This window comes from Coenobita brevimanus, chromosome 65 (assembly GCF_032717465.1).
Source record: "Coenobita brevimanus isolate Jiangsu-jjx chromosome 65, ASM3271746v2, whole genome shotgun sequence".
NCBI lineage: Eukaryota > Metazoa > Arthropoda > Malacostraca > Decapoda > Coenobitidae > Coenobita > Coenobita brevimanus.
The window spans coordinates 951,983-969,499 of record NC_137018.1 but is presented as its reverse complement, the minus strand read 5'-3'; positions in this window follow the sequence as shown (position 1 = coordinate 969,499).

Genomic DNA, 17,517 nt, shown 5'->3' with positions numbered 1-17,517 from the left:
ATCATCTGTCGAGGCATAACGCCATTATTAACACCACCACCATCATAGCCACAACAGCTGTCATCTGGTAAACCACCACCACTACTACCACGGTACTCACCATAACTATCATCTGTTGAAGCTTAACACCATTACTACCACCACCACCACCACCATAGCCACAACAGCTATCATCTGGTAAACCACCATCACTACTACCACGGTACCCCCCATAACTATCATCCGTTGAAGCTTACCAGCTTGACTATTACCACAACCACAGTGACACTACCATAGCCACCACAGCTGTCATTTTTTGAGTTTAGCATGTCAGTGGCCCGCTATCACCGGTCACTAATGCTAATGCTAATTAGAGCGACCAACCGCAGCGTTTCCTGAAGCGGCGACATATCTCGGCTAAGACTTGGCTAATGTTCCCAAGTTACAGTATTTGATCAAGTGCGACCCGTTCTGGGAGGTGCCCTATCGGCTTTGATAAGTGAGAAACCTTTATCTGGGAGGTCAACCCATTTCAGATTACAAGCAGGGAAAAGGAGGCGGAGCTTGCCCCAAGTGGTGATTGGTGGAGCCTGAGGAAGGCTGCTCCCATAGAATGCTGTAGCCAATCCCAGCAAAATGGCTTGCTGTTACCATCCTCATGAAAAAAAAGTTTGGAAAGTGATAATAGCCCAGATGTCAGAAAAGCCAGAAGACGAGAGGAAACATGGCTACCTTGGTATACCAAAGTGGTTAGAGGTGAAGGAGGCACTACGGTACTCTCCAGCCCAGTCTCTTCCAAGTAACTTTCCTTAGTCTAAAGTATTTAGTGACAGTGTAACAAGTACTCCAAAACATCGTATCGTAAGTTAAGAATGTATTTTTATGTTGACTAGTGCATGACCTATTAACGTATCTGTTCCCACTGAGTGTAAACTCTATCAGCAGAAATGTCTACTTGATCTTATTTAGGGTTTCTAAATGATTCTAGTCAGGTGACGAGTGTCCTGCTGTGCACCTGTTTATTATATATACTGGCCAACATTATGTACTGGTGAAAAAAATAGCCACCAAAATCCACTTACAAATAATAATAAGTGACCAGCACTGTACATTTAAATTAAAAAAAAAAAAAAAAGTTTCAGAATACATGAAATGTTTGAGGACTTATAACGAGTAATACACTCTAAAATAAAATAATAAATGGACCTAACTTAACCCGTCACGTCCCGACCGATTTTCCACCACTGACTCCCCCCAATCCCAACCAATTTTGGAAAAAAAATTTTTTGGCTCAAACCTCCGCTTTTGGTGAGAAACATCAAAAATTCATAGAGAAATTGCTCACCTGAGGTTTAAAATACTCAATACAGCTAGCAGTACTCCTTATCTTACTGGGTTTTCTATCAGGCTGGCTCCAAAGAAAACGAGTTCTATGAGAGGGTAACTATTCCACACCACTTATAAACGGTATTTATTTATTTATTTGGTACGAATTTATATGTAGTATGAGAGTATATTGGTTTTCACACAGTACTATAGGCAATATGATCATTGTTTCACTCACTAAGGCATCAACATACCTGACCTTTTTTGGCGACATTACCTGATCATCATTTCCGACAGTTTCTTCCTCTAATGCCAGGTAAACTTTGTCCTCCACACTGTCATCGATTGGGGAATCACTCTGGCCGTGAATGTCTTTATTGGCCAGGTCACTGATAACAGGTGAATTGCCGAGACAATGGCGGGCAGGGTGGGGGAGGCCATGTGGGGTAAGGCATTGTCCCTGCCTGACATCTTGTAGAGGAAGGTGTCACGTGTATATGTGCCAAAAATCATGCACAAAAATGAAAATTGTGCAAATTATGAACCTTGCAATTGCGCGACGTACTGCTACGTCGATGGGACTAGCTGTGACAAAACGTTGTGACGTGCCCATAGGTCGACGGGACGCCTCGGGTTAAAGGGGTGTCCACACTATGACTTGAAAAAGGGTATTAGATGTACTGGTAGCGCTGACCCTTCAGATATTCTGGGAAGGAGAATAGGGTAATCCAGGAGGTTGAAGAAACACCCCGACTGTAGAGATTGGTCCTTTATTTACATGCTGCTTCTCCATACATGCTAGATGATAAGAGGGAGATTGGACTTGTTCCAGGCCTGGGCAATACATGAATACTGCATTAGAAAACAGACAGTGGCCATGCTGAACCCAGTGTCAGAAGTAAAATACTCTGCCAGAGCTTGAATAAAGTCCACTCCCAGACTTAAATCCAAAACTTGCTCCAAGACTGCTTCAAGATTCATTCCTAGACTGGTTCCCCTGAAAGTGTTAGAACTTTCAGGTAGTTTCAAGCAAAACAATATGATGAAAGTATTATACTGTATGGTACTTTTCATAGGAATATTCCAAGGAGTTAGATAATGCAGCCGCCCTTTGACCATCCTAACTTCTAGGTGCTAGGATGATACTGCATAGGATAAGGATTTGTCACTTTATTCTATAATTATAACACACATTTTAGTATCACGGTGGCGTACGTGACTACATAGCCTTACCCCAGGGCGTCAAAATGCTGACACAAGCTGACTTCTCTCTCTCCTCTCCCACACAGAGAGAGCTGCTCAGTACACTTCTCATATCTAACAGTTCTAGAGCAGATTTCACTTACAAAACATAACTAGCATAGGCAAAATACAATTAAAATACCTTTTAGGGGAACAGAAGTTGATGCTCTAACTCATACTAGGAGCTAGAAGAAAGAAAAGCTCCAGGCAGGAGGCTGCAGTGCTGCCCCTCACAAGTCAGAACACAGAGAGAGCTGGCATCTGGTTGAGTTAGAACACAGACACAGCTGGCATCTGGTTGAGTTGTTTTCCCTTCTCCCTTTAGGGATCCTTACAATAAATGAACTTTTAAACTACCCATGATATTTTCTTTTAAAAGTGTAGATAAATATCACAAAATATATAGGAACTCACTGGTAAAATATTAGCCTCAAGTGTCATTGTTCAACTGAAAAAAAAAAATACTTAATCAATGTTGATAACATACAACACTATTGTAAAATTGTATAAAAACATGGGATATTACAGTGCAAGGTGCAGAAATATTAATGGCATTAATTTCCAACCTGTACATATATAAAAGAATCTAAATCTGTGATGCGCTGTGCAAAGACCTTGTAAGTAAAGTAAGGTTATTTGTTCAAGTTTCCTTTTACCTTCTGTTGTAATGACATTGATTCTGATTTGGCACATCAGAGACAGAGATCTACCTGCACAGTTCTTAACGAGCAACAGTACTCATTACTAAACCCACCACCACTACCATAGCCACAAAAGCTATCATATGTTGAAGCATATCACCATTATTATAGCAACCACCACTTCCATAGCCATTACAGTTGTATTCTATAGAAGTATAATACCACAATCACCCCATTTGGGATACATGGCGTCTGGCAATGAATGAATGAAACTATAACCGCCAACGCCACTACCACTGCCATAGTGACTACAGCTATAATTTGTTGAGTTATAACACCACTGCTGCCACCACTACCATCACATCTACCACATATTCAGGCACAAGACCATCACCACCACAGCTTCCATATATTCAGCCACAAGACCACTACCATCACCACCACCACACCATCACAGTGGTTTCGGGACATTATTCGTCTTCACAACAATAACAAGACAATTCGCCGTCAGGACTTTTCGCCGTCAGGAAGATTCCCCGTCATTTATTTACATACCAGTTAATTTGGCAAGTACACTAGTCTTGTAATTATACGAGTTTTAAAAGTGGTGGTGATTTATTGTTTTTATAATAAATGTAAAATATGGCATCAAATAGTGGGCATTAACTGAAAAATATAAATATACTGAAACGCGAATCAAGCGATGTACGATCTTTCAATTCATCGTTTAACATAGGTCTACATAGCCTACGTGACATTGGCATTTATATGACCTTAAGTGAATGATCGACATACTTTAGAGTTATACGAATAATCCTCATATTACGTCTATATAAATATGTAAGTTTGAGATTCTCAGGCTACTGTATGCAATAATTACAATAAGCTTCACCAGATGTCACCGCTTGCGCAGATTAGAGCCTGAGCTTGGACCACCTGAAATATAATCAACGGCAGGGGGAAGTGTTCCCTGTTCGTTGACAAATTGAAAAAACACCGATGTGGGACTTTGTGTGTATTGACGTTTCGTCCTGTGGCTTCCTCAGAACACAATTGCTGAAAATACACCACATTAATTTTCCTGTATCTACTCGTATACCAGAAGGCAGTGGAAATTTGAGGGGGGGTGAAGTATTGGCTAGGGTCGATATGGGGGCAGATGGGATAAGGAAGGTGAGGTCCCAGGGGAAAGGGATTACAGATCACGGCACAAAGACAGAGGGAAAGGAAAGAAACAAGGGATAGGTGAAATGGGGAGTCTTTAAGGAGTGGGAAGGAACGGTGGGTAAGGAAATAGAGGTCACAGGGGGAAAGGTATTGCCGATCCCAGCACAGGTGTGTGTGTGTGTGTGTGTGTGTGAGAGAGAGATTTGTATCTGTGTGTGTGTGTGTGTGTGCTCACACACACACAAGTGTTTTGTAGATGGGTGAGAAGCTGGGTGAAGAGAGGGGATGGGGATGGATGGGAAGGATAGAGGGGTGATGTTTTGAGTTTAGGGAGGGTGGTGTAAGAAAGATTTCCTATTGACGATATACTTGTCCACAGAATTCGATAGGTGACAAGATTCATTGTTCTGTTCAGTGGTATTGGAATATACTATAACAGCTGTCTAAAGACATCCGCGTCTTTTTTAGTCTGCTTCCTTGTACAAAATTTTTGCATTATCCTGTTTCATTACATGACCTGTATTAAATATGTGAGTTACACATGCGTCGTTGGTGTTGTACCTGCTCATTGCATACATGTATTCTTTTATTTTCTCTTCCAAATCACGCCCTGTTTCACCTCTGTAGACCTTATCACATACTGCACATGGAATGGCGTAACAATCTCTCTGGCCTGTGTTGCTGGTTCGTACCTTGTGCCTGACCTGATCACCCACTGTCTAAGATGTCTTAAAAGCTACCTCAGTTCCCGATTTTCTTAAAAACCGTGCAATGTTGTTGCTCGTACTGTTATTGGAGAGGATTGTGCGTGTCACATCACTGGATTTCTCAGCCGTTGCCCATTCCCTGATGGCCGTGGCATGTTTTCTGGCACTGGAGAACATGTGTTTTGGGTACTTCAGTTTAGAAAATGTGCTACCTATGTACCGGAATTCATCTTTCAAATGATCCTCACTACAAATCCTCAAGGCTCTGAGGTGGAACCCTGTTAATACGCTTTTCTTTATCCTAACGTTATGGCCGGAATAATAGTGAATAAGGTCATCCATATTTGTGGCTTTCCTATACACTTTAAATGCCAACAGAACAGCGAATCTTATCACCTATCGAATTCTGTGGCCAATAATTTGTCAATTGGAAATCTTCCTCACACCACCCTCCCTAAATTCAAAACATCACCCCTCCTTCCTACCGATCCATCCTCATCCCCTCTCTTCACTCAGCTTCTTACCCACTTACACAACACCTGTGCGCGCACACACACACACACACACACACGTAGAGGGATTCAACCAAGTAGGACATGCGACATCGGCGCTCCGTACCGAACCAACACGGCCAGTGGCATTACCTAAATTAGTATCTTTGCATGAGTCAAGCTCTGTACTAGGTTAGACTAAATGATTTTTCATTATTAAAAGGAAAAAAAAATAATAAGTTTAAACAAGACTTGTTCAAACAGGAAAGAAAAACAAGACGAAAGAATATGCTGAGTCATCTGAGGTTTGTTTAGACTACAACAACACGGGGATTGTAAGTATGTACTTCGCACTTTTAGTATTGCAAAATGGATACATACTTTAGTAAAGCAAATTTGGAAAAGAAAAGGGATAAAGGTAAAAAGCAAAACGATGATTTCTACCAAGAACTGGTTGAAATGGAGACTCACAATAGACTGGTTGAACGTGTAAACAAACTAGAAATGGCTTTCAAAAATGAAATTGATGAAATAAAGAGGCAGATGCACTTGCAAAAGGAAGAAATAGAAAAACTAGGAAGGGAGGCCAATAAGAAAGACACAACCATCAGTGAACTAACAGTGAAATTGAGTACACTTAGGAAGAAAATGAGTGAAATGGCAAGTACAGTAGTCAATCACGAGAGTGTTATGGAAGAGTTAAAAAATGACACAGAGACAATTAGGCAAGTAAGCAGTCTTACTGACCAGGGCAGTGATATTGAGAAGATAACACAGGTGAATGAAGCTGTGCAAAGCTACAAAAATGATGTGGAAACCACGTATGCTGAAATGGTGAAACTAAAGAAAGACTTAGAAACAAGAGTGGAGGAAAAAAGCATTAAAAAGGAAGTGAAAAGAATAATCCAAAACAATCCAAAGTTAGTCAGAGATTCAGTAGATATAAACAGATCTATAGTAATCACTGGTATAGAAGAGGAAGAAGTAAAAAACAAGATCACAAGAGACAAAAAGGAGATGGCAGATGTAATGAGCTTACTGAAGGAAGTATCAGAGGAAATCTGTAGTAAAGACATAGAGGAACACAAAAGGTTAGGGAAATATGAGAAAAACAAGACAAGACCTCTAAAGGTGACCTTCCAGAGTGTAAACACTGTGGAAGAGATAATAAAAAATGCAAAGAATCTTATGGAAAAAGAGGAGTTCAAAAATGTATCGATAAAAAGATGCCTAACACAAGAGGAACTGGAATTACTGAAAGAGAAAAGGGAGGAAGCAAAAACAAAAAATGAGGGAAGATCAGAAGAGGAGAAGAAGAAATTTTTTTACAAAGTAATAGGATTGCAGGTACGAAAGTGGTACAGAAACAGGATAGAATAAAAAGGAGGAAGGTAGTAGAACCATGTCATAACAAGTATATAAACAAGATGATAAAGTTGATGTACTCAAATGTGGATGGAATGGTATCTAAATTACTAGAGATGAATGATTATGTCAGAGAAAATGAACCACAAATAATATGCCTAACTGAAACAAAATTAACACCAGGGATATCCAATGACATACTAAACTTAGAGGAATACAATATATGGAGAAGAGACAGAAATTTTAAAAAAGGAGGAGGAATTATAATATTAACTAAGAAAAATCTTAAAGTCAATGAAATAAAACTAGATATACCATCACAAGTAGAACTGATTGCAGTAGAGATCAACACATCTGAAGGTAAAGTAATTGTAGCCAATTTGTACATGCCACGCAATCAAACACATGGGAAAGAGATGAATATGAGGACCTGGCAGAGAGTACAATTCAGAGTTTAAGATCATTACTACATAAAATGGAAGAGAAATCAGAAAAAATTATACTAACTGGGGATTTCAATACGAATATAAATTGGAATACTCTAGATATAATTAGCCAAGAAAGCTGCTGGGACCAAAAGCTCCTGGATCTCGTACAAGAGTTCTTCCTAACGCAACATGTGAGGGAAACCACCAGAAAAAGAGGACTTGATGTACCTTCAGTGCTAGATCTAATATTTACTACGCAAGAAAATGATATTGACAGTTTAATATATCACCCTCCACTCGGCAAAAGTGATCATGCAGCACTAAATTATAACTTCAGGATAGCATATGACATAGTAAACAGCAATGACAGTTACAAAAAGAGCCTAAACTATGAAAAGGGAAATTATCAAGACCTAAAGAAGTATTTCTTAGAAGTTGATTGGGAAAATGAGCTTAGAGGACAAGATTTAAATGCTGTATATAACAAATTCTGTGAATTTTATGAAACAGGAGTCCAGAAGTACATCCCACAGCACAAAGAAGCAGATAAGAAAATACAGAATGGTTCAATACAGAATGTAAAAAATCAAAAGAAAGAAGAGATTTGTTGTGGAATAGATACAGAAGACATAATAGTGAAAGGGCGTATAATAATTACAAACAGGCAAGAAACGATTATACAAGAATAAGGAGGGAAGCCCAAAAACAGTTTGAGGAGAATATAATAAATAAAAGTAGTGATCAACCAAAGCTGTTTTACAGCTATATCAGAAGCAAAACCAAAGTAAAAGATATAATACAATCAATTACGGACGAGGGAATCACTTATACACAAGAGAAGGATATTTGTGAAGCACTAAATAAGAATTTCCAATTAGTTTTTACAGAAGAAAAAAATTTTGAGAGGGACTATGTGGAACATGCATGTCCACACATACTACCAGATATACAAATAGCAGAAAAAGTAATACAGGAGGAATTAAGTAGATTAGACAGAGGAAAAACAAGTGGTCCTGATGAAATTTCATGTTGGGTACTACGAGAATGTGCAAAGGAGTAAAGTAAACCATTATTTTTAATTTTCAAGAAATCCTTGAGTCAAGGTAAACTACCTGATATTTGGAAAAAAGCAAATATTGTCCCCTTATTGAAGAAAGGAAATAGACAAAATCCACTCAACTACCGACCAGTATCACTGACCAGTGTTGTAAGCAAGGTATTAGAAAAGCTTATAAGAAAAGCTTGGGTAAATCATCTAGAAGAACACAGTATGATAACAGAAAGACAGTTTGGTTTCAGAAAAGGAAAATCATGTTACTAATCTGTTGAGCTACTATGACAGAGTAACAAACACAATACAGGAAAGGGAAGGATGGGTGGACAGTATCTATTTAGATTTCAAGAAAGCTTTTGACACAGTACCACACCAAAGACTTTTATGGAAACTGTACCATCAAGGAGGAATTCGAGGCAAATTGTTTTGTTGAATGCAAGACTTTCTCATAAAAAGAGAGATGAGAACAGTACTAAGAGGAAACTACTCATCATGGAAAGAAGTGACTATAGTGGAGTACCACAGGGCTCAGTGCTGGCACCAATCATGTTTTTAGTGTATATAAATGATATAAACAGTCACACTGGAAAATGAGAGCTATCTGAATATGTTTGCGGATGATGCAAAAATACAAAGGAGAATTACTAACACAGACTCTTGTAAAGAGCTACAAGAAGAATTAAATAAACTTCATGAATGGAGTAGTACATGGCAATGGAATTCAATGTGGACAAGTGTCATGTAATCAAGTTTGGTAAAAGTGGAAAAAGACCTGATTGGGATTATAAGTTAGGAAATAAAACCCTATACACATCAGAAAGAGAGAAAGACCTAGGTGTGATCATCAATAACAGACTACCTCCGGCTGACCACATCAGCGAGAAGGTACGGATCATGTATACACTGCTTGCAAATATGAGAATAGCATTCACATACATAAATGAAGATATGCTAAGAAGGATAATAACATCATTCATTAGACCAACCCTGAAATATGCATCAGTAGTCTGGAGTCCTCATCTCAAAAAGCACATAGACAAGATTGAAAAAGTTCAAAGGGACGCTACAAGATGGATACCAAGTTTAAGGGACCTAAGTTACGAAGAAAGACTAAATAAACTGAATCTACCAACACTACAGGAGCGAAGGAAAAGAGGTGACATGATAATGCTATGTAAGTGCATATCAGGGAAGAAGAAAATAGACATAAATGATTACTTAACACGGAGAAGCATGAGCAAGAGGACACTGCAAAAAACTGCATAAGAAGAGAGGTGATAAAGACGTAAGGAAATTAAGTTTCCCAAACAGAGCAATTGATCAATGGAATGCACTACCGAATGAAATAGTGTGTGCCAAAACAATTCACAAATTTAAGGATATGTACGATAAATATGGTTTAAGACACGGGACAGTACGAGCTTGACTCATCCCTGTAAAGATTCAATTAGGTAAGAACACCTGTGCTGGGATCGGCAATCCCTTTCCCAGCGTGACCTCTATATCCTTACCCACCATTCCTTTCCACTCCTTAAGGACTCCCCATTTCACCTATCCCTTGTTTCTTTCCTTTTCCTCCGTCTTTGTGCCGTGATCTGTAATCCCTTTCCCCTGGGACCTCACCTACCTTACCCCATCTGCCCCCATACCGCCCCCAGCCAATACCTCACCCCCCCCCCTCAAACTTCTACTGCCTTCTGCTATACGAGTATATACAGGAAAATTAACGTGGTGTATATTCAGCAGTTGTGTTCTGAGGAAGCCACAGGGCGCAATGTCAATACACACTAAGTCCCACATCGGAGTTTCTTCGTATTTATTTCCGAATTCTTGCATGTCTTTGTTGGACGACCCATGCTATAACCGAAGAATACGGGCCAAGGCCATTGCTATAACAGTATATGGGTGTATGCATGTATGTATGTACTCAATGCCCAATAAAGGAACAAGTGTTTAATCTTGGGGCGAAAAAGGTCAAATGTCAATAACACAAACTTTAAAATCTAATAATTATCCGCCACAATATTAAAGAAGAAAGATAAAGGACCAACACCATAATGTTCCGTACAGAGAACACTCTCAGATTGCTCTCGTTGCTAATAAAACACGAGTACCTACAAAACACACACCTCTGCCAAGGCAACAGTGTCCCCTTCTCTGCCCATGACCTTCAACTTTTAACATACAAAATGTAACCTGATGGTCTGCAATAATAATCTTCACAAAGTGTATTCATTACATCCTGCCTACCACCCACCACCACCACTGCCCATCCAGCCTGCCACTTTTTGCCTACCTCACTCATTTATTTTCACATACACTACCTTTGATTGCAATTGTCGGCCTACTTGAACACCCCACTTCACAGCGAAAGACTTCCCCCCACCATCCATCACTACCCACTACCATTCTTGCTCATCCCTTACAGTCCATACATCCCATACAGTCCACTCATCCCACCTGTTGTGTCTCTTATGTACTGGATCTCATATTCCGGAGGTGAAGCCATCCCCCCTACTCTTTGGAACGTGGGGCTGGAGCGATCTCAGATATATTCTCCACTGGAAAAAGAATATTATCAGATATTTTATGACATTATAATTAAAAACAAAAAAGATAACCTTGAGATGCTTCCCTTTACGTGGTGTCTTGTGACACAGGTAAATAGAAAATAATGAACTCAGGACTCTTTTTTTTTTTTTTTTTTTTTTTTCCACAATATATTCAGCACCTTTCATAAACCTTCTCTGTTCACTTGACTTTTTTTTTTTTACACCATTAAGCCATAAATGTCCTGCAGTTCTTATTACACACCTTTTTTTTCTTATGTTTTCCATACTCTGATTATTTGATCCACACCTATACAATCACATCTTTTTTCTGTTCCACTGGTACAACCATCTAAAAACTATCGCGCCACTCACCACACATAACATCCTAAAACATGGACGAAGAATTGAATTATATCAGCCACCCTATGATGTCAGTGCAAATATTACACTTGTTATTTTATGGTATTGGAAATTACATATTATGGCACAACGCTGGACGAAATATGGCCTGAGATACCCGCATAAAAGGCAGATCTGCCTCTGAGGAATTTGTTCATTTTCATATCCATTGAAATCCATGAGCACCATTTTTTGACTCACGAGTTGTACAAAACCACTTATACTGGTTTTCTAATAAAAATCCTTACTGGTAGGAATATTTGACTGTCTACTGCCAGCAACAGTTTATAATTTCTACACATATCGCCAAATGCTCTCTTGCCATTCCTTATATAACTATCATAGAGTTTTTCACTTCTGCAACTGATACATTCCTGGTGCAGTAGAGTCCCCGTTGGGACCTTGCAACCTAATAGTAGATAAACTTAACTAGAAAATCGCCATATATTTGAAATGAAATGTTCAACAATCCTATTATGTGAACGTAAGAGACCGGGGAAGAGGGATGATAATTAGGCAGAGTGAGGTCAACATATAAGACGAGGGAGAGGGACGTGCAAAAGGAAGAATAGAGGAAGGAAAGAAGAGGAGAGGAAGAAGGGAAAAAGAGAGAAAAAGCAAACACTAGAAGAGTGGAGTGGAAAACGGGAGGTTGAGAGAACGGGAGGAGAGAGAATAAGAAGAAATGAAGAAGCGAGAAGGAAGAGATGTCCAGGGAAAGGGAAAGGTAGCAGGCCAGAGGAAATGGAAGCCAGGATAATGAAGAACGTGAAAATTAAATGAGATGGAGCGTGGAATGGGAAAATAAGCCGGAGAAAATGGTAACTGGAATGAGGGTCGTAATGCAACAGTCAAGAATTTTATTGACCTTGCGGTGGAATCATTGACTGTGGAAGTATTAGACTTGTGTATTTACGAGTATCAGTGTAGAAATCCGACCTCTGATAAAACTCTTTTGTATCCTTCTACACAATAATGCATCTTTTCTTAATACTGATACAAATTGATTATCATATTCAACAGCGGACACTTCTCTAGTTGTGGAGGGGTTAATGAAAGCTATTTCTAATCCCTACAGTTCGTAAAAACATAAAGTGAACACAGTCTTTTGGAAGCAGCAAGAATAAAATGAAAAACAGGTCCTTAAATTCTTGTGGTTATTAAAACTTTTCAGACACAATCATTGGGTTTCAGGTGGGTGAAATCCTTTTTTTTTTTTTTTTTTTTCAAACTCGTGCTCCGATGGGACGTTTTTGCTGCTCGTGCTCCTGCGAATGACCACAAAAGTCATATGTACAGTATGAGAGGGACCACAAAGTTTTGGAAGTACACTCAGAACTAAGTTGAGTTACATGAGTCGGTCTGCATGTGCACTGCGTGTGTGTGTGTGTGTGTGTGTGTGTGTGTGTGTGAGAGAGAGAGAGAGGGGGGGGGGACCTGATTAATGTTGTCTAAGAGGTTGTTTTCGTGACCCTCACACGACGACGAAGCGCTAGTAGCAGGGGGGCTACCGCTCCATCCCTCCTTTCCCGTGGCACCTTCAAGAGCGCAGCGACGAAGCCACTGCCACTGTGACCGAAAGGAAAGAGAAATGAAGTGGATATCTTAATGAAACGGGTTAAGAAGCTGAAGGAAAAGATTGAAGTGGGAGACACAGGAAGAACTACTGAACCTAACGATGATGCCTGTTTTGCTATCGCCAGACGAGTTTATTCGGCGTCGGGTAGACTTCTCGACCTACAGGAGCTAGACCCCTTTCACTAACAGGTCCTTCCCAAAGCTGAACAATACCGTCTGGTGTTTGTGGAACTAAAAAAAAAAAAAATACATCAGCGTAATGTAAGAGTTAACTGAAAGTGAGAAATGCTAAGTTAATCACGAGAAGAGGGTAAACATGGAAAGCATACGAACAAGATGTATGGAAGGTTGGACAGTAAGGGGAAGGTGAAAATTACAGACACAAACACAAGGTAAGTGAGAACGGCGTATATGTACAGGGAAGCATAGGAAATGCAAAACGGTACAGTGTATGTGTAAAGGGAAGCATAGGAAGTGCAAAATGGTACAGCATATAAAGGGATGCATAGGAAGTGCAAAATGATACAGCGTACATATAAAGGGAAGCACAGGAAGTGCAAAATGGTACAGTGTGTGTGTGAATTGTAGCGCAGGAAGTGCAAAATGGTGCATCGTGTGTGCAAGGTGAAGCATGGGTACAAAATGGTGCAGCGTGTGTGTGAAGTGAAACATAGGAAGTACTCGTAGTGTGAAGCGAAGCACAGGAAGTACAAAATGGTAGTATGTGTGTTTGTCAAGGAGGCATAGGAAGTGATAAATGACACAGTGTGTGTGTGTGTGTGTGTGTGTGTGTGAATGGAAGCTTACGAAGTGTAAAATGGTATTTAATGAAAGGAGAATCATGTCTAAGAATCGTGAAACATTAAATGAGGAAGATAACCAAAGAATGAGAGAGAGAGAGAGAAAGAGAGAGAGAGAGAGAGAGAGAGAAAGAGAGAGAGAGAGAGAGAGTCTAATGGTGTGTGTGTACGTGCAGGTCTGTGGGTACAGCCGAGGCCAATTAGACTACTTATTGGCATTGGGTGCAGCTGCATGGATGTGTCTGCGCGCGCGCTCATATGTGTGTGTGTGTGTGTGTGTGTGTGTGTGTGTGTGTTCTTATCTAATTGTATTCTTACCTAATTGTATCTTTACAGGAATGAGTCAAGCTCGTACTGTTCCGTGTCTTAAACCATATTTATCGTACTTATCCTTAAATTTGTGAATTGTTTTGGCACACACTGTTTCATTCGGTAGTACATTCCACTGATCAATTGCTCTATTTGGGAAACTAAATTTCCTTACGTCTTTATCACCTCTCTTTTTATGCAGTTTTTTGCAGAGTCCTCTTGCTGATGCTTCCCCATATGTTAAGTAATCATTTATGTCTATTTTCTCCTTCCCTGATATGCATTTATATAGCATTATCATGTCACCTCTTTTCCTTCTCTCCTGTAGTGTTGGTAGATTCAGTTTATTTAGTCACTTCTTTCCATGATGAGTAATTTCCCCTTAGTACTGTTCTCATTTTTCTTTTCATGAGAAAATCTTGCATCCAGCAATACAGTTTGCCTCGGATTCCTCCTTCATGGTACAGTTTCCATAAAAGTCTTTGCTGTGGTACTGTGTCATATGCTTTCTTGAAATCTAAATAGATACTGTCCACCCATCCTTCTCTTTCCTGTAATGTATCTGTTACTCTGTCATAGTAGTTCAAAAGATTAGTAATACATGATTTTCCTTTTCTGAAACCAAACTGTCTTTCTGCTATCATACTGTGTTCTTCTAGATGATTTACCCAAGCTTTTCTTATAAGCTTTTCTAATACCTTACTTACAACACTGGTTAGTGATACTGGTCGGTAGTTAAGTGGATTTCGTCTATTCCCTTTCTTGAATAAGGGAACAATGTTTGCTTTCTTCCAAATGTCAGGCAGTTTACCTTGACTCAAGGATTTCTTGAAAATTAAAAATAATGGTTTCCTAACGCCTTTGCACATTCACGTAGCACCCAACATGAAATTTCATCAGGACCATTTGCTTTTCCTTTCTCTAATTTACTTAGCTCCTCCAGTATTTCTTTTTTTGATGTTTGTATATCTGGTAGTATGTGTGGGCATGCATGTTCCACATAATCCCTCAAAATTTTCTTCCTCTGTAAAAACTGCTTGGAAATTCTTGTTTAGTGCTTCATAAATATCCTTCTCTTGTGTATAGGTGATTCCATCGTCCGTAATGGATTGTATTTTATCTTTGACTTTGGTTTTGTTTCTGATGTGTGTGTGTGTGTGTGTGTGTGTGTGTGTGTGTGTGTGTGTGTGTGTGTGTGTGTGCGTGTTCTTATCTAATTGTTCTTACCTAATTGTACATTTACAGAAATGAGTCAAGCTCGTGCAGTCCAGTGTCTTAAACCATATTTATCGTACATATCCTTAAATTTGTGAATTGTTTTGACACACACTATTTCATTCGGTAGTGCATTCCATTGATCAATTGCTCTGTTTGGGAAGCTGAATTTCCTTACGTCTTTATCACCTTTCTTCTTGTGCAGTTTTTTGCAGTGTCCTCTTGCTGATGCTTCCCCATATGTTAAGTAATTATTTATGTCTATTTTCTCCTTCCCTGATATGCATTTATATAGCATTATCATGTCACCTCTTTTCCTTCTCTCCTGTAGTGTTGGTAGATTCAGTTTATTTAGTCTTTCTTCGTAGCTTAGGTCCCTTAAGCTTGGTATCCATCTTGAAGCGGCCCTTTGAACTTTTTCAATCTTGTCTATGTGTTTTTTGAGATGAGGACTCCAGACTACTGATGCATACTCCAGGGTTGGTCTAATGAATGATGTTATTATCCTTCTTAGCATGTCTTCATTTATGTATGTGAATGCTATTCTCATATTTGCAAGCAGTGTATATATGTTCCGTACCTTCTCGCTGATGTGGTCAGCCGGAGATAGTCTGTTATTGATAATCACACCTAGGTCCTTCTCTCTTTCTGATGTGTATAGGGTTTTATTTCCTAACGTATAATCTCAATCAGGTCTTTTTCCACTTTTACCAAATTTGATGACATGGCACTTGACCACATTGAATTCCATTTGCCATGTATTACTCCATTCATGAAGTTTATTTAATTCTTCTCGTAGCTCTTTACAAGAGTCTGTGTTAGTAATTCTCCTTTGTATTTTTGCATCATTTGCAAACATATTCAGATAGCTTTCATTTCCAGTGTTACTGTTTATATCATTTATATACACTAAAAACATGATTGGTGCCAGCACTGAGCCCTGTGAGTAGTTTCCCCTTAGTACTGTTGTCATTTCTCTTTTTATGAGAAAATCTTGCATCCAACAAAACAGTTTGCCTCGAATTCCTCCTTGATGGTACAGTTTCCATAAAAGTCTTTGGTGTGGTACTGTGTCAAATGCTTTCTTGAAATCTAAATAGATACTGTCCACCCATCCTTCTCTTTCCTGAATTGTGTTTGTTACTCTGTCATAGTAGCTCAACAGATTAGTAACATGATTTTCCTTTTCTGGAACCAAACTGTCTTTCTGTTATCATACTGTGTTCTTCTAGATGATTTACCCAAGCTTTTCTTATAAGCTTTTCTAATACCTTGCTTACAACACTGGTCAGTGATACTGGTCGGTAGTTGAGAGGATTTTGTCTATTTCCTTTCTTGAATAAGGGGACAATATTTGCTTTCTTCCAAATATCAGGTAGTTTACCTTGACTCAATGATTTCTTGAAAATTAAAAATAATGGTTTACTTAACTTCTTTGCACATTCTCGTAGTACCCAACATGTGTGTGTGTGTGTGTGTGTGTGTGTGTGTGTGTGTGTGTGTGTGTGTGTGTGTGTCTTGCAGCAGTAAAAATGTATGTACAACGTGATGAAGTAAAAAAGTCGATAAAAGTAACTATATAGGAAAAGTGCGGATGATGAAAGTAATGAGAGAAATCAGAAGAGTGGTGAAGGAGAAACAGCAAGGATGGTTGGAGGCCACACATCAAATGACCACGTATTACAACGTAGCACAAACAACTCAAGGACATGGAAGCAGTTGCCCCGCAGGACCGAGGAGAGGGCGGGGGAGAGATGGGGATAATCCCCAGGGCCTGGGCCTTAGCGGGAAGGGGTGGGGCACGCCCTCTAAGATAGTGTGAAGAGGGAGGAAAATATCGTACATTAGAGTCTATAATGACGCACTGGATTTCGAAAACTAATATACAAAAGGAAGTAGGAATAGTTATACCTAAACACATTAAAATAAGGCTAAATATAACATTTGCATTACAGAGTTGTGTATTACTGTATTTTTATTTCATACTGAAGGGGCCGACTGATATACAGTACATAACCTTTGACCCGCCGTCTTCTTTTGTTTTAACCTCTTGTAGACTATCAATCAGAAGTATATATGTATATATATATATATATATATATATATATATATATATATATATATATATATATATATATATATATATATATATATATACACACAGGCAATTGACTGTAATACCAGTCGAACAGGATGGTACTCTAAGATGGATGGCGAACTAGTGACAGGGAGTGCCGTTTCACCAGTCCTCAGGGCCTGTTCCT